The 16,736-nt window shown below is 25.2% G+C and overlaps 2 protein-coding genes across 3 annotated transcripts in view; one reads left to right on the top strand and one right to left on the bottom strand.

The window, feature by feature from the left end:
* The window catches only part of LOC135928181 (uncharacterized), a 34,436-nt gene that overhangs the window by 17,128 nt on the left and 572 nt on the right, over positions 1–16,736 (bottom strand). The gene's annotated exons all lie outside the window — the stretch shown is intronic.
* The window catches only part of LOC135928180 (uncharacterized), a 48,771-nt gene continuing 45,121 nt past the window's right edge, over positions 13,087–16,736 (top strand). For both annotated transcript variants that reach the window (XM_065464555.1, XM_065464554.1), the window contains exon 1: positions 13,087–13,279. The gene's annotated coding sequence lies outside the window, so the exon portion shown is untranslated. The remainder of the gene's footprint in view (positions 13,280–16,736) is intronic.

The following is a 16,736-nucleotide window of genomic DNA, read 5'->3' as shown; positions in this document are numbered from 1 at the left end:
CCCAGATATACAGATATTTTATAATTGTTCTTATAGCATGATGCCAATCTTGGCAATTTATTTTGCCAATAATGAATTTTTCTTGAAGCTATCTACCAAACTGGTTGAAGAACTAAAATGCACTAAATACTCACTAATTTTTGATATAAATTTAAGAGTTATTGCTTCCGACTTTGGCTGACATTACATTTAAAGGGCGATATCATAGCTACTATTCGGCATTAGGTTATTTTTTGTTGTTGCTAGCGAAATTGATCGAAGAATTAATAAGTAAGGTACTAAATATTAAAGCAAACTAGATTAGAACTACAATATTCTCCGATTTGGGACGATGCTAATTTTATACATTATTCTTAATTTAGCAATAATTTTTTCCCCTTTAAACCAGCTACCATATAATAAAACAATATAAAGAACTAAATGTGCTACTTATTGTTAGGCATAAGTTTCAAATTAATGTTTCCAAAAGCGTGGCTCATTTCATGCTTAAAGCATTACATCATGGTTTTAATTTTGTTATAGATCGGTTTCTTTTTTATGGTTCCCAAAATTGATTAAGGAATTATTTAGTACAAGTTAAGCACTAAATATTAGCGCAAACAGATATTTAAAATAAGTTCTTAGTATCAATTTTGGCAATTCTTCGTTATTTTGCTAATGACTTTTTTTTCGTGTTACTCTCGACTAAACGGATTAAATGAATATACAATTAAGCGCTAAAAAATTTTTAAATTTTCCGAATAAATTCTTTTAATCACTTTTTAACCGTAATTCGTAAGGTTGTCCAAAATTTTATTATTAATAATTTTTTCTTTTATATAGCCACTATACTGGATAGAAACCAATAAAGAACAAAATAGTACCTATATTTTAGAAAATTAGTGGTTCCAATTGTTCAGCCAACTTTTGAGGTGATGATACAAAGATATTACATATTTAAAAAAGCAAACAAATAACCATGGGATATTTAATCATAATTTTTCATATCAGGAACCCGGCCGAAGGCCGGTTAAATAGGGTGAGTGCGAAGCCCCTTCAAATTTTTTATATCCACGCCCCTCCCTTAGATAAATTCTACCTACGCTACTGTATATGCATATGGGGAAAATTTTATTATTTATAATAATTAAATTTTAAAACTAGATTTTTACATTATTTAATGAATGGTTTAAATCTTTTAATGAAATTATACGTTAAATAATTAGAATAAACAATTGATAATATTTATCTCGCAAGGTGGCGCATTTTATTTCAACGGTTTTTGATGTTTAATTATTTCTTGAACGAGGTTAAAGTTAAAGGCGAAGGTTAAAAGGGCCAAATGTGTGGTAATAATTTACATTTTATAAAATGGCGATAAAATTTGGTCCTCAATTGTAAATATACAACCATCCATCCAAACAATCAATTTCTTACCCGATTCAACTGATTAAAATGAACTATTAAATGTAATACCGAACGTCTAACGTTCTTAGATTACTTAATTTTATATATAAAGTTAAAAACAAAAAGTGGCTCAAATATTTTATCTTATTTTATTTTATTTTATTTTATTTTATTTTATTTTATTTTATTTTATTTTATTTTATTTTTATTTTATTTTATTTTATTTTATTTTATTTTATTTTATTTTATTTTATTTTATTTTATTTTATTTTATTTTATTTTATTTTATTTTATTTTATTTTATTTTATTTTATTTTATTTTATTTTTATTTCTTTATTTTATTTTATTTTATTTTATTTTATTTTATTTATTTTATTTTATTTTATTTTATTTTATTTTATTTTATTTTATTTTATTTTATTTTATTTCTTTATTTCTTTATTTTATTTTATTTTATTTTATTTTATTTTATTTTATTTTATTTTATTTTATTTTATTTTATTTTATTTTATTTTATTTTATTTTATTTTATTTTATTTTATTTTATTTTATTTTTTTTATTTTATTTTATTTTATTTTATTTATTTTAATTTTATTTTATTTTATTTTATTTTATTTTATTTTATTTTATTTTATTTATTTTATTTTATTTTATTTTATTTTATTTTATTTTTATTGGGTTAGCCGTTTATAAAAATCGGACGGTTTAACAACACTATTTGGACCAATCATATAAATGTTTTCTATAAATGCTATTAAAAATTATATTAATTTTTGTTTCACAATTCTAAAATAAAATTTCGATTAAAAATAGGGTGCATAGCCCACTTGGATAAAAAATTATACTAATTTTACAGCTAAAATCTAGAAGGGCATCCCTTAAGTATATTATGACTAATTTATTATTATTAAAGAGTTGACGATTTATTGATCCAGAGTTCCGTTAAACGTAAATTATGCGAAAAAATCTTAAAAATCATATCCATTTTTGTCTAAAAAAAGACGTTTTTAGAAATACCCAGAATTGAGCACTAGATACAAATTCTTTATAAAAAATGGATCCTAGACACAGATACTAGTGTCATATTCAAAATATAAAAAAAATAGAGAAAGATACTCTTTATCTTTTGTTAAATTAGAGTATCTAAAATATAAGATATTTTTTATAAAATTATTAACACCAATTTAATTGGAATAGTCAAATATAACAATTTTTATTATTTATTGGTGAAGAACATAAAATACGCATATAATAAGAATGAATATTTACAATAATTAATAGTTTAATGACGAGTTAAATATAATAAACAGGCATTTTAATATTGGTTTTAGCCCAATCATAGCATAGATAGGAAAGGGAGACTAGTAGTTTTAATGAGAGTTAAAATATTAATTGGCAAGAGATTATTTAAAATTTATTAAATCGAATAATTTTTTTTTGTAAGAAAATCAATTTTTCAAATATTTTATTATTAAGCCTTGGCCGTTTCGACGTATTTTACATTATGCATTTGTTTCACAAAAAGAAAAATAATCATTATTTTCTCTATTAGATGCTAAATCTACTTGTGTTATAGTTTTAACATGATTATAAACTATTGGTACTACATTTAGGACTTTTTAAATAATATATTTTGAAAGTTTTTTTATCATCCTGCTCAATCCATAAGTTTTTAAAATATCGATGTGATCAATGATGCCAAAAAAGCCTCATTATATTCATCATCATAGAAAATAATTTTACACAATAGTGCAAACTGAATTTTTAGGTTAGGTCCCTTTTAATCACATTCTCCATAAAATGTACTACTCTGCACTTATAGTTTGTCTAATGCAATTGTTACAGGGCTTAAGACCTCAATATTCCTCAATATAAACAATATCCGCTTCTTTAAAAATGAGACAATCAATTGTTTCGAATAATAAATTTAAATGTGATTTATATTTTAACAGTGAAGCCATGGTTATGCGTGGAATTTTTATCTTATTACCCCCTTTTCTCTCATATTTACAGAAGATTTGGGCATACCACATGCTTTCCATAATTTTGTACATTTTCCCATTATTCCATAGTGAATTCTTCCAAGTATTTTATCAAATGAATATGTTCCGGGCATTCTTTTACATTCCAAGGCTCTTGATTGCCTTTCAAGGGTTGTGTAGTCTTTTTAAAAAATTAAAAATTATCAAAGAACTACGGGTATTTGTAGACCATATTTAATTTTGTGTAATTATTGGTATTTTAAAAATGGCATTAAATGAATCTGATATACTGGGTTGATTCATTTTTTTTATTGTGGCGGAGTTTGCTGGTTTTCTTCTCTGTTCATTTATATATGAAATATATTGATTATAAATGCCTTAATGACATCTCTAATCTTTAAAAAAAATATATATATAATTAATAAATATCGTAACATAAAATTATCATGTAAATAATATATTTTAATATGTTTAACAAAATTTATAGAGGAGTTTGTTGAACCATTTATTATTTTTTTGTTTGTACAGGTTTGACATTCAGTCTGTACACTGTCTTTTTTAACTTGAATTATTTTAAAAGATTTTCCATCTAAAATTTTAAGATTGTGATTTGATTCAGGGGAAATTTTCATAATTTCATTTTCCCTATCTTCTTCTACACTACCATGAGTGTTAACCATCTTACAAATTAAAAAATATAAAATTGGTAATTATATTATCGAGTACATTTATATATATAATATAATCTTTATTTATTTCGTTTGGTGTTGTTATTTTTAACGATCTATCTTAATGTGAGTTGTAAATTTTTCAGCTGATTTTGGTTGTCAACAGAGACCTGCAGGCTCAGCACTAAGCCCGGGCCGGGTCGTATCTTAATTTATTTAATATATCCGGGCCAGGCCTGAAATTATAAAATACTCGAAAACCAAATGAAATCGCGATTATTAGCTGTAAAAATAAAAAATAAATATAATATATTTTAAAAAAATTCAGGCAGGGCGGAAAAAATTTTTGAAAAAAAAATCCGGGCCGGGCCGGATTATATTTTAAATATGGCTGAAAAATAATCTAATAAAGAAATTAATAGAAGATTTTACGAAGAAAATAAGGATATATTCTGTGTTATGTAAATTTTTTAAACATGAATATTAAATATCTGTATCTTTTGTAAGAAAATAAAAAAGATCCTTTATTCTACTGATACTAGTATCATATTAAAAAATATTAAAAAGATACTGAGTACAAGATACAAAAGGATCTTATATCATAGATACAAGTATTCACGGTATTGCCCAACTCTGATTATACTAAATATATTGGCGGATGGGGGGGGGGGGGGTGATATTTTTTCAGTGTTTAACACCTTGTATAGGGTCATTTGTGAAAACTTTTTTAAAAAATTCATAGTTTAATCCATGGAAATAGAACTTAAAAAACATCCCTTTTCTCACTCCAAAGTTCTCTCTCAACTTTTCTATAAAATCACTATTTTGCAGTTTTCAAAAAATTTATATTTGAATATTTATGAATATTTTCAAAATCTTTAAATATACACGAATGATTTCGAATATTTACAAATTATTTCGAATAACTTGATCGAATGATAGATAAAAAATTATTCAACAGATAATATATTATTTTCCTTATTAATATTCGATCGAAAATTTAAGTTGAATAATTTATTAGTGTTAGTAGTTACATTTTTTATTCATATTCTAGCTGCTTATTCACGAATTGCATTTTAAAAATGACGAACCCAGTTTTATACACGTAAAAGAGAAAGAAATTACATATTGAATATGAACGGAATATATGCAACTAGTTCTCCTTTACACAAAAAGTAGTAATTATGGCCCTTTAAATATCGTTAATATATAACCTAGAGTCTAACGATTTATTAATTAAATGTGTATATCCACTGAAGTCAGCTTTAATTAATGTCAATGGCTGTAGTAGAGACGTCATTGAAAGATATTTTGTTTTAATGACTATCAATGGTGGACTTTAATGTATGTAAGTAAGACCGGGGAGCATGCGACCACTAAAAGGCAAATGTCAATAAAATTAAAACTACTTGATAATATTGAATGAATAATATTTCATTTTGGGAAAGGATAAGCCACACCCGGGAAAGGATGAGCTTTCCCATGAAACTCTTCCGAGTTGCTAATATTAATTATTTTTAAATACAAAAATGATATAACTACTTTATTGAAATAAATAAACCATAATGGAAAGTGATTATAAATAATTAGTTGACAATAGAAACAAATCAAGAATGGATTAAAATTGCAATAGAAACCATATGCGAAAAAAAAAGCGATTTACGTGGGAGAAAGACCCATAAACATTTTAGATGCATTTATTAGATATATTAATATAGTTTCTTTCACTTTCTTTAATATTTGTCCTAATGACAATTTTAAATCTTGTTGTTTCATTAATCTAGATTTATATATTTTTACTCCTGCATAACCTAAGTTTGTTTTCACCGTAACGGCTAGCAAGGACGGATTTTCTTTAAATTTATTGATGATGTATTAGTTGTTTCTTCTTTCTAATATGATTCCTTACCATATTCAAATACGCTCATAAAGCTTATATGAACTATTGAAAAATAACCCCAGACCCTCAACATCTTTCAAATTTAATTTTATAGTAGTTTAAACACATTTTTTGTTCAAATAAAGTATAATTTTATGTAAAATAGGGTTTAATCTTTGATAGTTATTGGATAATTATATCCTTTATTATTTTTTATTTTTGATAAATTGCAGAATTTTAAAAAGTTACTTTTGAGTATAAATCATATATTGAGTTATAAAAATTTTTATATGTTATCTGATATTAAGAAAAAATTATAGCCGCATATGTATAATGTAGTTTTATGCATATTTGAGAAAACCAAAAGGCTCACAAGAAACTCAAGCTCATTCGATCCCCGGTCTCCCCACACTTTTTAAATGGAGTTTAATAACGTATAAAACTGAGATCTCTGGAAATTTGTCGACAATCGTGTTTTATATATAGTAGATAAAAAAAAAATTTATTTAAAAAAAAATGCCTCAGGTTTTCATCTGACCGAACATCGAAAGCATAATTTTTTTTTTTGTTTTTATCTAATTTAATTTTACATTTTTATATTTTCAAAAGTGATTCATCAAATTTATCAAAAAAAAATACAATTTATCAATAATATTTTTTAAAATTATCTAACAAGAAAAAATTTTATACAAATGAAATCATAATGAAAATTTAAAATTAATTGATAAAGTATGCAAAAATTTAAAAAAAGAAAATTTTCATTTTCATTTTCAGATTTAATTTATTTTATTTTTTAAAAAATAATTATGTAGATTTTATATTTAAAAAGTTTATTTATATATATATAATATATTTTTTTGTTTGATGATTAATTATTGAATCAAAACTCTGCAAATTCCCTTCTCCGTTTTTTTCTGACACAAAGTTGTTCTATTTCCTATTATGAAAAATTGGTTTTTTTAAAAAAATATATTTATATAAAATTATCGATTAATAAAATAAAATTCATTCAAATTAAACTTTAATTTTTTTTTAAAAAAAAACATATATAATCAACTCAATTGACTCTTTTTAAAATTTAATTTTTTAAAAGATATACGTTTTTTTTATACATTTACATTCTAATATTTAAAGAATATAGAACTAGAGGGGTAACGGGAAAGACGGGGAAGGGGTGGGGGACTCTGCGAAAAAAACTTAAGACAGAATTTTTTATATATTTTTAAATCAAATGATTGTTTTAATAACGATAACTAGTGTTGTTAAACGGCTCGTTTTGAGCCGATTTTTAAAAACGGCTAACTCAATATTTTAGCCAGAAAAAAATTATTTAAGACTCGAGATTTCGCTAAGAGATGTCCAAACCTTTGTTCCTTCTACAAACAAAATCTCCAGGCTTGAGTAATACTATCCTGGATGCAATACTGAGTTAGCCGTTTTTAAAAATCGGCTCAAAACGAGCCATTTAACAACACTAACGATAACACATCCTCTAAGACAAAAACTATATAAGAATTTATTGCACGAAAATAATTGTAAAAAAATACAATTTTGTATAAATGTATGAAAACTATATTAAAAAAATAGACTCATTGTAAGAATTTAGTGTATAGCAATAATAATTTAGGAATATTAAGAAAAAATTCTTCGGCGTCTTTTTGATGCCATAGAAAAATGTATTAACCATTTTAACTCTTATAACATGGGCCATATTGTCCTCAATGTGTATTATTGCTAAATTAAGTAATCTGGCTTGCAGTATTGAACTAGGAAAATAATATTTTTTTTAGGAAAATTACATTATGTCGTGGCTGTACCAACAGGTAAGGAAGGTTTAAAATATAAAGCATGATGTGCTAATATTAAGTCTCCAGGCTATCGATGAATCATAATCGTGATAAATTTAGTCAAATCATATCTAGAATTATTTTTCTCCGGTCTGGATTTTTTTTAAAAAAAAATTAAATGGGCCGGGCCTGCAGGTCTCTGATCTAAATTATGGTTATATTATTTATTTTGCTTTCAAATTTGTGGGCCCGATTAAGAATAGTTATCGTAAAAAATGTTTATCCAGTTGATTAGCTTCAAGAATAATGAATACAAATATTGTTCTTAAAAATATAATGATTCTAAGTGTGTCTGGTATCTAATGATTTTAATTCAAATTATGTTTGCTGGTATTTTAAGGCCCTTTGGAGCTCTCCAATTTAAGAAAAATTGGCCTGACCCTACCTGCGCCTCGGGTATAGCGGGAGTACCCGTTAAGCTTCTGCATTAATAGTTAAAGTTTACTTTAATCCCTTCTACCTTTTATTTGGCTAGCAAAATCAACAGGCGCGTATTTATTGAGGTTAGCGGATCTAAGACACCATTTCAATAACTTTCTGCCACGTTAACCTAATTTTATCTTAATTTATATTTCTACGGAGATATAAATATAAAATTTTATATTTTTTTTAGTGAATATTCATTTCTCGTAATCAACAAAAAAAAATAACAGTAATATTATTACAAAATGTAATGGGGATGGAATTTTCTATGTTAATTTTTTTAATATCATTTTGAAAGAAGAAGAATTTTTTTTTTAAAAAAATAAAATAAATACATTTTATTCGTAAATATTTATTAACCATTATAATATCCCCTCAAAACCTAAACTAAATTTTTATAACATTTAAAAAAAATTATTCTATTAAATTTCGTTATTCAAAATTTCATCTTTTACACTACAATACATATACATACATATAAATTTAGAGGAGCATTTAACAAACTATCATTTCATAATATATAATATATCCATTTTTATTTTTTAAAAAACGATATTATGCATAACATTAACAACCCAAATATTTAATAGGGCAAACTCCAAGAATTTAATTTTTTTTTTTATAAAATGAAATAATTATTATTAATAAAAACTCAATATGATTATTTCAAATTAAATCATAATTAAAATGAAAACATTAAAATAATAAGGTAGAGTAAATCTGAAAGTTGGAAAGAAACTCTTCCATTAAAATAATATGGATTTACCTGACCATAAATCGAAAAAGGGATACTCAAACAATCTGTCCATTTATTTTTATATTTTATACACCAGTGTTTTCACATTTAAATTTAAGATATAAATATATTATAAACTATACATCAGAGACCTATAATCCCTGTCCCATCGATGATACCGGTAGCAAGTGTTTTAAATTATGTTTTTTTGAAACCGGGATGATACCCCAAAAAATTAACGAATAAAAAGCGGCTTTAAATTTTTATACATGGATATTTTTTTCTTAACACTTTACCAAGCTTGTAATAAACATAACTCGAGATCAACATTGTGTCATCTCGAAGTTAAGGCAAAGGAGAATAGGAAAATAGGTAAAATTAAAAAATAAGATTTTTTAAAAGATTTCTAATTATTATTTGTAATATAAAATAACTTGTGTAATTATAGAATAAACATGGTTTCATTGGTCGGTGTCCGAAGATTGATTTATATTTTTTAAAGATATTATTTAAGCATACCTTATAACAATATAAATCAAGATCAGTTAATAGCAAGCTCCTTAAAATGATAGTTTAAAACATTTTAAATCTAATATAATATATTACTTCTGGCTTTGATTTGAGGTTAATCAATGTTATATTTTCAAAGTTTTAAAAGAATTTCAACTTTTCAAAAATCCAGCATCTTTATAGTCAGTGGTGTCACTAGCCTTTAGAGCCTCTGGGGGGTCAATTATTTTTTTAATTTATTTTTACCTAACATCTTCAAAATAACTTTTTCATTAGCTAACATATTTTAATCCCCTATGCGCCCCCCCCCTAATTCAAGTGACACTATTGTTTATAGTTAGAACTAAAAAAAATAAAATAGAGTAAAATTTGATGAGAGATTTGACCTCTTAATAAAAAACATAAACAATCATTTTAAATTATTTTGTTTTATAGAATATAATTAATAAGAGCTAAAAATGTGTTCCTGGTTCAATTTATTACTAAGTGCCCGGTCTAATAACTAAGAGAGAAAAAAATTTAAAATAACAATGTCATTAAATACTTAAAATAAACCAATATAGGGTGTCCTTGTTGAAAAGATGCTTAAAACAGCAATAAATATATCGAAAATATGCCTCACCAGGACAAAGCCTAATAGTTTTACCTCAAGCAACTTTAAATTTGTCCAAATATTTTAACAAAAAAACAAACAAACCTTATGAGTTCTTAAAAAAACTAAAACAGAGATCCTATTCTCTTTGCCCCTCCTTATTTATATTCTTTCTTTTATCTTTATTTTAACATCGGAAATCCATCCAATGTATATGTCATAAGAGACATTTATTTTTATATTAACTAATTATTACATAATTTTTATTTATTTTTTTTTTCGTATAATATTCATAATAAGATCTAATTTTTTTTATTTTTAAAATAAATACTAACACATAATCGTTATATACAAACAAAAAATAAATTTATTCAACGATTCCTGGCCTGAATATATTCTAATTTTTTTTCTCTCTCTCTTTTCTTTTCTCTAGTTATTTTTTATATGTATCAAATCGAATTTAGTTTAAATTTTGCAATTTATTTTATTTTTTTGTTGAAAAAAGAGAAGGTATATTATAATAATATATAAATGTATTTCACAAAATTATAAAATTGTAATATGTAAACTTTTGAGTCGGAACATGAAAAAATCGCATCATGAATTTTTTTTTTTAATAAAAAAGATAAAATAAATGTTGTCGATGTGTCAAAAAAAAATATTTAGTAAATTTTGCGTTTATTTATGTAACACTTTATTATTATTAAACAAAATTACAAATTGAAAAATTATATGAATTTTTTTCAAAAAAAAATAAAAAAATATTTATGTTCCCAAAAATTTGATAAAATTTATTTTAATATCCGAGACCTGTAGAGGTCGAAATTTTTAGTTCCCGACCCGGTTATAACATTCCTCGGCCAAGCCGGATTTTCTAAAATTTCTTTAGCCGGTCTGGATTTTAAAATTTATATTTTAAGACCGGGTCCCGGGTCGGGCCTGGGTTTTTGAAATATATATTTAATTATGACTTTTAGTCTTAATTACGTGATTGAACAATCAAAATTCCAATTAAGTTATTCATATAAGGGCAGTATAAAGATATAATCTCCTAGTTAACTTATCCTAGCAGCCTTGAAATCATATAAAGAAAATTCAAACATTTTTTTAAACATAATCTTCTCCATACTCATTTGAACACCCAAATAAAGGAAAAATGATTCAGAAAAAAGGTAAAAGTGTGATAATTTATTAAAATATGATTTTTAATTATTTTAAATCTCAGTATTAAGAAAGAAAATGTTATCCACCCATATCGTTACTACATTTATGAGTTCTACTTAAATTTAAATATATACGCACTGCTTATATTAAAAATGTTTGGTTTGCATTCAGCCAAAAACTGGCGAAGTAAAGTCTCGAACTTAGATTATGGACTTGTGAGAAAATCAGAATAGATTACAATTTACTGTTATTCAAATCAAAAAATTCTTATAACCCATCCCAGGATTTTTCACCATTTTAATCAACATAAAACGATTTATAACAGTATAAATCTCAGCCAAACAGCTTATCTCACCCTCGATCGGTTGGGAAATTTTAATATTTTTCCTAATTTATTTTACTTCCCGAATTCTTGAAAAAAAATAACAAAAATAAGATACCCGGCTATAAATATCCTGGCAAAAAAATAAACAAGCCAAAATACCATTCTTTAAAAATTTTTATTATATATTTTAACAAATTAAATATTAATCCAAGCTTAGATATCTCGTGTAGAACATTCATCACAAATGAGCCCTTTATTTTATAATACATATCTAGATAAAGTAGAATAAAACTCTGGGCCTTAAATTGCAAAAATAATGTTAAATATAATCGAACAAGTAATGCGATACAGTTACCATCTCATTTTTTAAAATAATATTGGCATTTCAAATATTTTATTACATGTTTTTGTTTCGATTAGAGATCTGCAAAGTTAGGCCCGGCCCGTACCCGGCCCGAGTTCGGGCCTAATTTTATTTAAAATAATCGGGTTCGGGCCGGGCCGGCAAAACTTTTTAAAAAAATTTCGGGCCGGGCTTTAAAATTTAGCCCCGATGCAGATCACTAGTTTCGATTATTTTAAAACTATAAATTATAAATACCCCCCCCCCCTTCTCTAGGAATTTTTAAATTTTTTCTAAAATTAGGTTATTTTTTTCCAAATTTTTCTTGCTTGGAGGTTTTTTGCTTTCAACTAATTTTATTTTACTTTGATATAATTTATAAAAAAAAATGCCAAGAAGTGGCTGGGGCTAGGAAAACCACCTTTTCGAATAACTCACATACCTTTTATATTTCGTGAAGTTTACTATATATCGATAGAAACCTACAAGTATATAACTATAAGTGGAAAGTATCATAATTTAATAATGTTTTTTGCATAAAGTGATCATGTCTAACAAAGTCCAGCCATAGAGTTAGTCAAACTCGTGTGGGGCTCCCTAAATTTAGATCAAATCCATTTGCACGATTCAACTAGCCCTGGTCTCCCCTAATTTAATAATTATATAGTAATTCATTAAATTCAAAACATGTTACAGGAGTTAAAAGACTTTAGCCAAAATAATTAATATAATATAAGCCTAGAGATTTAGAAAAATAGAAGTCCTAATTTCTCGGCCACCTATGAGCAAATCTCCTGGCTTATGTATATTATTTCGGTTGAAATTTTAAACGGTTCGTTTTTAAAAATCGATCCAAATCGTTACAACACTACAGAAATCGTTAAAGCTTCAATGCTAAAATAGTCTAAAATTTGCCCGCGACGTCGCTTTCCCCCCTTTTTGCTCAGACATGATTCGCTAAAAAATTCCAAAATTCTTGCAAAATGTAACTAATAATATTTTTATTTCGTAAACGAATATTTAGATTTTAGATTCAAAAAAAAATAAAAATATAATATATAGAATAAATAAATTAAAATAAAGTAAAATAAAATGAAATGAAATGAAAGAAATACTTTAAAAAAATAAATATTGTGAATTTGTGTTTTTGATATAAATAAATTATATACAAAAATTTTAAATAAATAAAAAATATTATTTTAAAACAATTTATTAAAATTTTATTAAAATACTTTTTTAATAAAAAAAATAAGAAAGAAAAAACAATTAAAATTACATACATCAAATAAATTTTTATAATTGAAAAGAATCTTTAAAATTTATCGGATAGTCAACAAATATGATTCTCAAACCTGTCTATAATCACGGATCGACTTCAAGAGATTTCTCTATTTTTTAGGGTTATTAGTATTACAACTACAAGTAAATATATTTTATAAATTTTTTACAAATTTTTATAAAAGTAAGGAAAGGGAATAAAATGAAAAGAAAGAAAGTTAAAAGAAAAACGCATAAATATATATATATATATAGCATTATTTTATTTATAACGGACCGTTACACTTTTCATCTCAAGACTAAGCTAATTTTTAGGCAAAATAATCGGCTAAGCGCCATTCTTAGGGATTCATCTGGGGTGAAGCTATTAATCAAGATTAGAGGATGCAAAAATGACTCTTTATTATATTTTTACATTAAATTTTAACATAAATAATTTTTATGTTAATTTGAAAAAATGTATATTATTTTAAATTTTTATTTTTATGCTGATTTGGGTTATTTTTGCAAAATATACAAATAATATAAATATTTTTAAAATAAACCCATGGACTTCTACCCCGGGAAATGGGAGGGGCGAGTTATGACGCAGCATCATCTTGAAATTGGAAGACGATCTCGTTATTTTTATAAAATTTGAGAGAGGTAGTTGTAATTTGAATTTCCCTTTTTTGCTTATTTTGATTTGGTATGAGGGGTTATGGCGGTAAAATTAGGTGGAGGGTGGCTGGTGATAAAACTGTTGAGGAGAGTGGGGTAATATAATCACTGATTTGGGAATGAGAGGGTTTTAGAGGTCTTCGGCTAAACCTGATTGATATATTGCTTGTTAACAGTTCCTGCAAATGCAAATGATAATGAGGTATTATTCCCTAGAATCTAATTATTTTTTTAACATGGAACCGCTTATGTTATGAATCATACAATTATTTCAGTGTCCTATTTTATCTATCTCGATTTTGAAAAGAATTTTTGGGGTTGGAGGGTTAATTTATAGTCCTCATTATCCATTTTTAAATAATCAAAATTTATATTTTTAAATCAACTTGACAAACTATAAAAAAAAGAATAAAGATTTTTTGGTGTTATAATATGGGGTTGCTTGTTGTTTCTATTATTTTGGATCAAATATTTTTCTGAATTCTTTCTTATAGAATGAACTCTAATCTAAAAGCTTTATTTGTACTAATATATCCTTTTGCGCACATATCCGAATAAGAATAGAAAATAATATTTTTCAAGTTTTTGTTGTTTCACAACTAGACTAAAATCTACCGGAGAGCTAACAGAACTATTTGGATAATTACTATGAAATTGTATTTCAACGATTTTAGCACTCTCTATTAAATAAAATATTATCAATTCTTATTTAAAAAATTTATGCTTTTTCAAAAAATGCGTATATTTATTGTTAAATCTTATCTTTATTTTAACAATAATCATTGTCTGAAATTTTGAATTGTACAATTTTGTTGTAAAGCCAAATCATAAATTTAAATATTTTAAAATTGAAATATAGGTAATATCCTGTTTATTTATAATTTTGAAACATATATATCATATGTATAAGTATTATATTTGGCAGCATTTTATTTTTTTACTCAAAAACTTAAGTTTGATTATATGATCAATTCTACTATAATATTATTGGATAAAATTAAAATAACTGTCATCCTGAGTTTACCCAAGATTTTCCTAAAAGGGAAAGCATATTTAATATCCAATTATGGACCGGAACACCAATTAGTAGGAGGATTTACGTCTTGGTTGAACCAGGTGGTGTTCGCACGGTGGTTCGATTAAAATCAGTATCATGAATTATTTTAAAATATTAACTAATGGCTAAAATTTCCCTTTACAAAATGGCTCCATGTTTTGAGTTAAAATAAGATATATATTAGTTCCGGTAATGGTACCTAAAAGTTTCATTTCTCCGTTGCACCGGCCGTGCCGAGGAAGGAAAAAATCTTGATTAGCATTTCAAAATTTGATTTTGCAAGCCTTAAATTGGGATTGTTTTTGTCCAATGTATTTCGTTTATAAGAGATTGGATATTTTTTTTTCCCTGGTGCATAAATAGCGAAAATTTATGAGAATTTAAAATCATATTCAACAGCCACCATACAAAGTCTAAATTTAGTGGTTATTTGATTTCCATATAGAATAAACCTATTGATATTTCAACTGCTCTAAAGATTATTAATCAGATTTGATTGGTCAGTATCAGTCATCGTTGTATTTAACTATTGACGGTGTCAGCAAGTTATCATATAGTATAAATTTGTTTCTCTTTACATAAAAAGATTATATGCCAAAAAGTTAGAACAGGTTTATAAAGGTTCAAACAGAACTGATATTATTATATTTTTACGAACCGAACCTGAACTTAAACCGTCATTTTTATCTGAATCTTAACCTGAAACCGAACCAATATTCGTTACAGTTCAAATGAGGACCAAAATTAATCTAAAAAATATTTATAATTATTTCTTGATAATTTGGTTCTTGCTCTAATCTTAAATGTAACATTTAAGCGCGATTTTAGTTTCTTTGGGCTCGTAATAATTTCGCCATTCTATCATATTCTTATTCGGGAATATCGTGATTTGAAAATTCAAACTTTTAATTGTGTTTTAAAAATTCTTCGATTTCAATTTTACTAACACTGTTATATATATCTCCATTTTCATCTTAGATTTATTATTAGATTTTTTAATTGTTGTTTCATTTTTCAATTTATTTTTAATATGTAACTCCTGGACTTTAATCTTATCGGATCTTCAGAAGTCTAGAATGAAATGTTCCTGATAACTATAAGAGCGTTTATGTTTTGGTCAATATAATAAGATGATAAATATATAAGCCATTTTTATAAACATCTATAATAGGATTTTGGGAGGGTAAGAACTACCTAGAGAGGTCAAGATAATAATTTTTTGGGAAGAAAAATTCATAAATTCGCATTATTCAAGGTTTAAAAGAATTTTAAAAAAATCATTGAATTATTTTTCCAAAAAATATTTTGCCTATTTTCCGGTTAGCTTTTTCACCCAACGTCTTTCACGGGCCAGGGATATAATACTATTATAAATAGAGCAAAAAAAATAAATCTTTGTCTTGAATTTTTTTAAATTTTGGCTAATCCGAGCTTGTGTAATTTATCTAATTTAATATAAGAATGATTAAACAATGAAGATATTTGAAATGGGAGGCACCACGTGCTTCCCATTGGATGAATAAAATAAAATTCTTAAATGATGAGAAAAAAAAATGTTTAAAAGAAGAGATAATTTTTTTTGATAGATAATGTCTATAGGATTTGAGTATGTTTATTTTTAAATACTCTTCCTTAGCATTTTATTTTAAAAAAATATATATATTTTAACTTCCGCTTTTTAGAATTTATGTTTATATTCTGTAGGTTGTGTTCGAAAGTTTCAAAAAGTTCTAAAGTTTTAAAACTTTAAGGAAACACAATAAAGTATTGAGAATTCCGCAAAATATATTTTGGCAATACTTAATTCATGCTTTCAAAGTTTGAAAGTTTTCAAATTAAATATTTTCCTGTTTTGGACATAGCTTTGCTTTAAAAAAAGGAAAT

This window comes from Gordionus sp. m RMFG-2023, chromosome 4 (assembly GCF_954871325.1).
Source record: "Gordionus sp. m RMFG-2023 chromosome 4, tfGorSpeb1-WG-v2, whole genome shotgun sequence".
NCBI classification, from domain to species: Eukaryota; Metazoa; Nematomorpha; class Gordioida; order Chordodea; family Parachordodidae; genus Gordionus; species Gordionus sp. m RMFG-2023.
The sequence above is the reverse complement of the archived record's forward strand: the minus strand, read 5'-3'. Positions and strand labels throughout refer to the sequence as shown.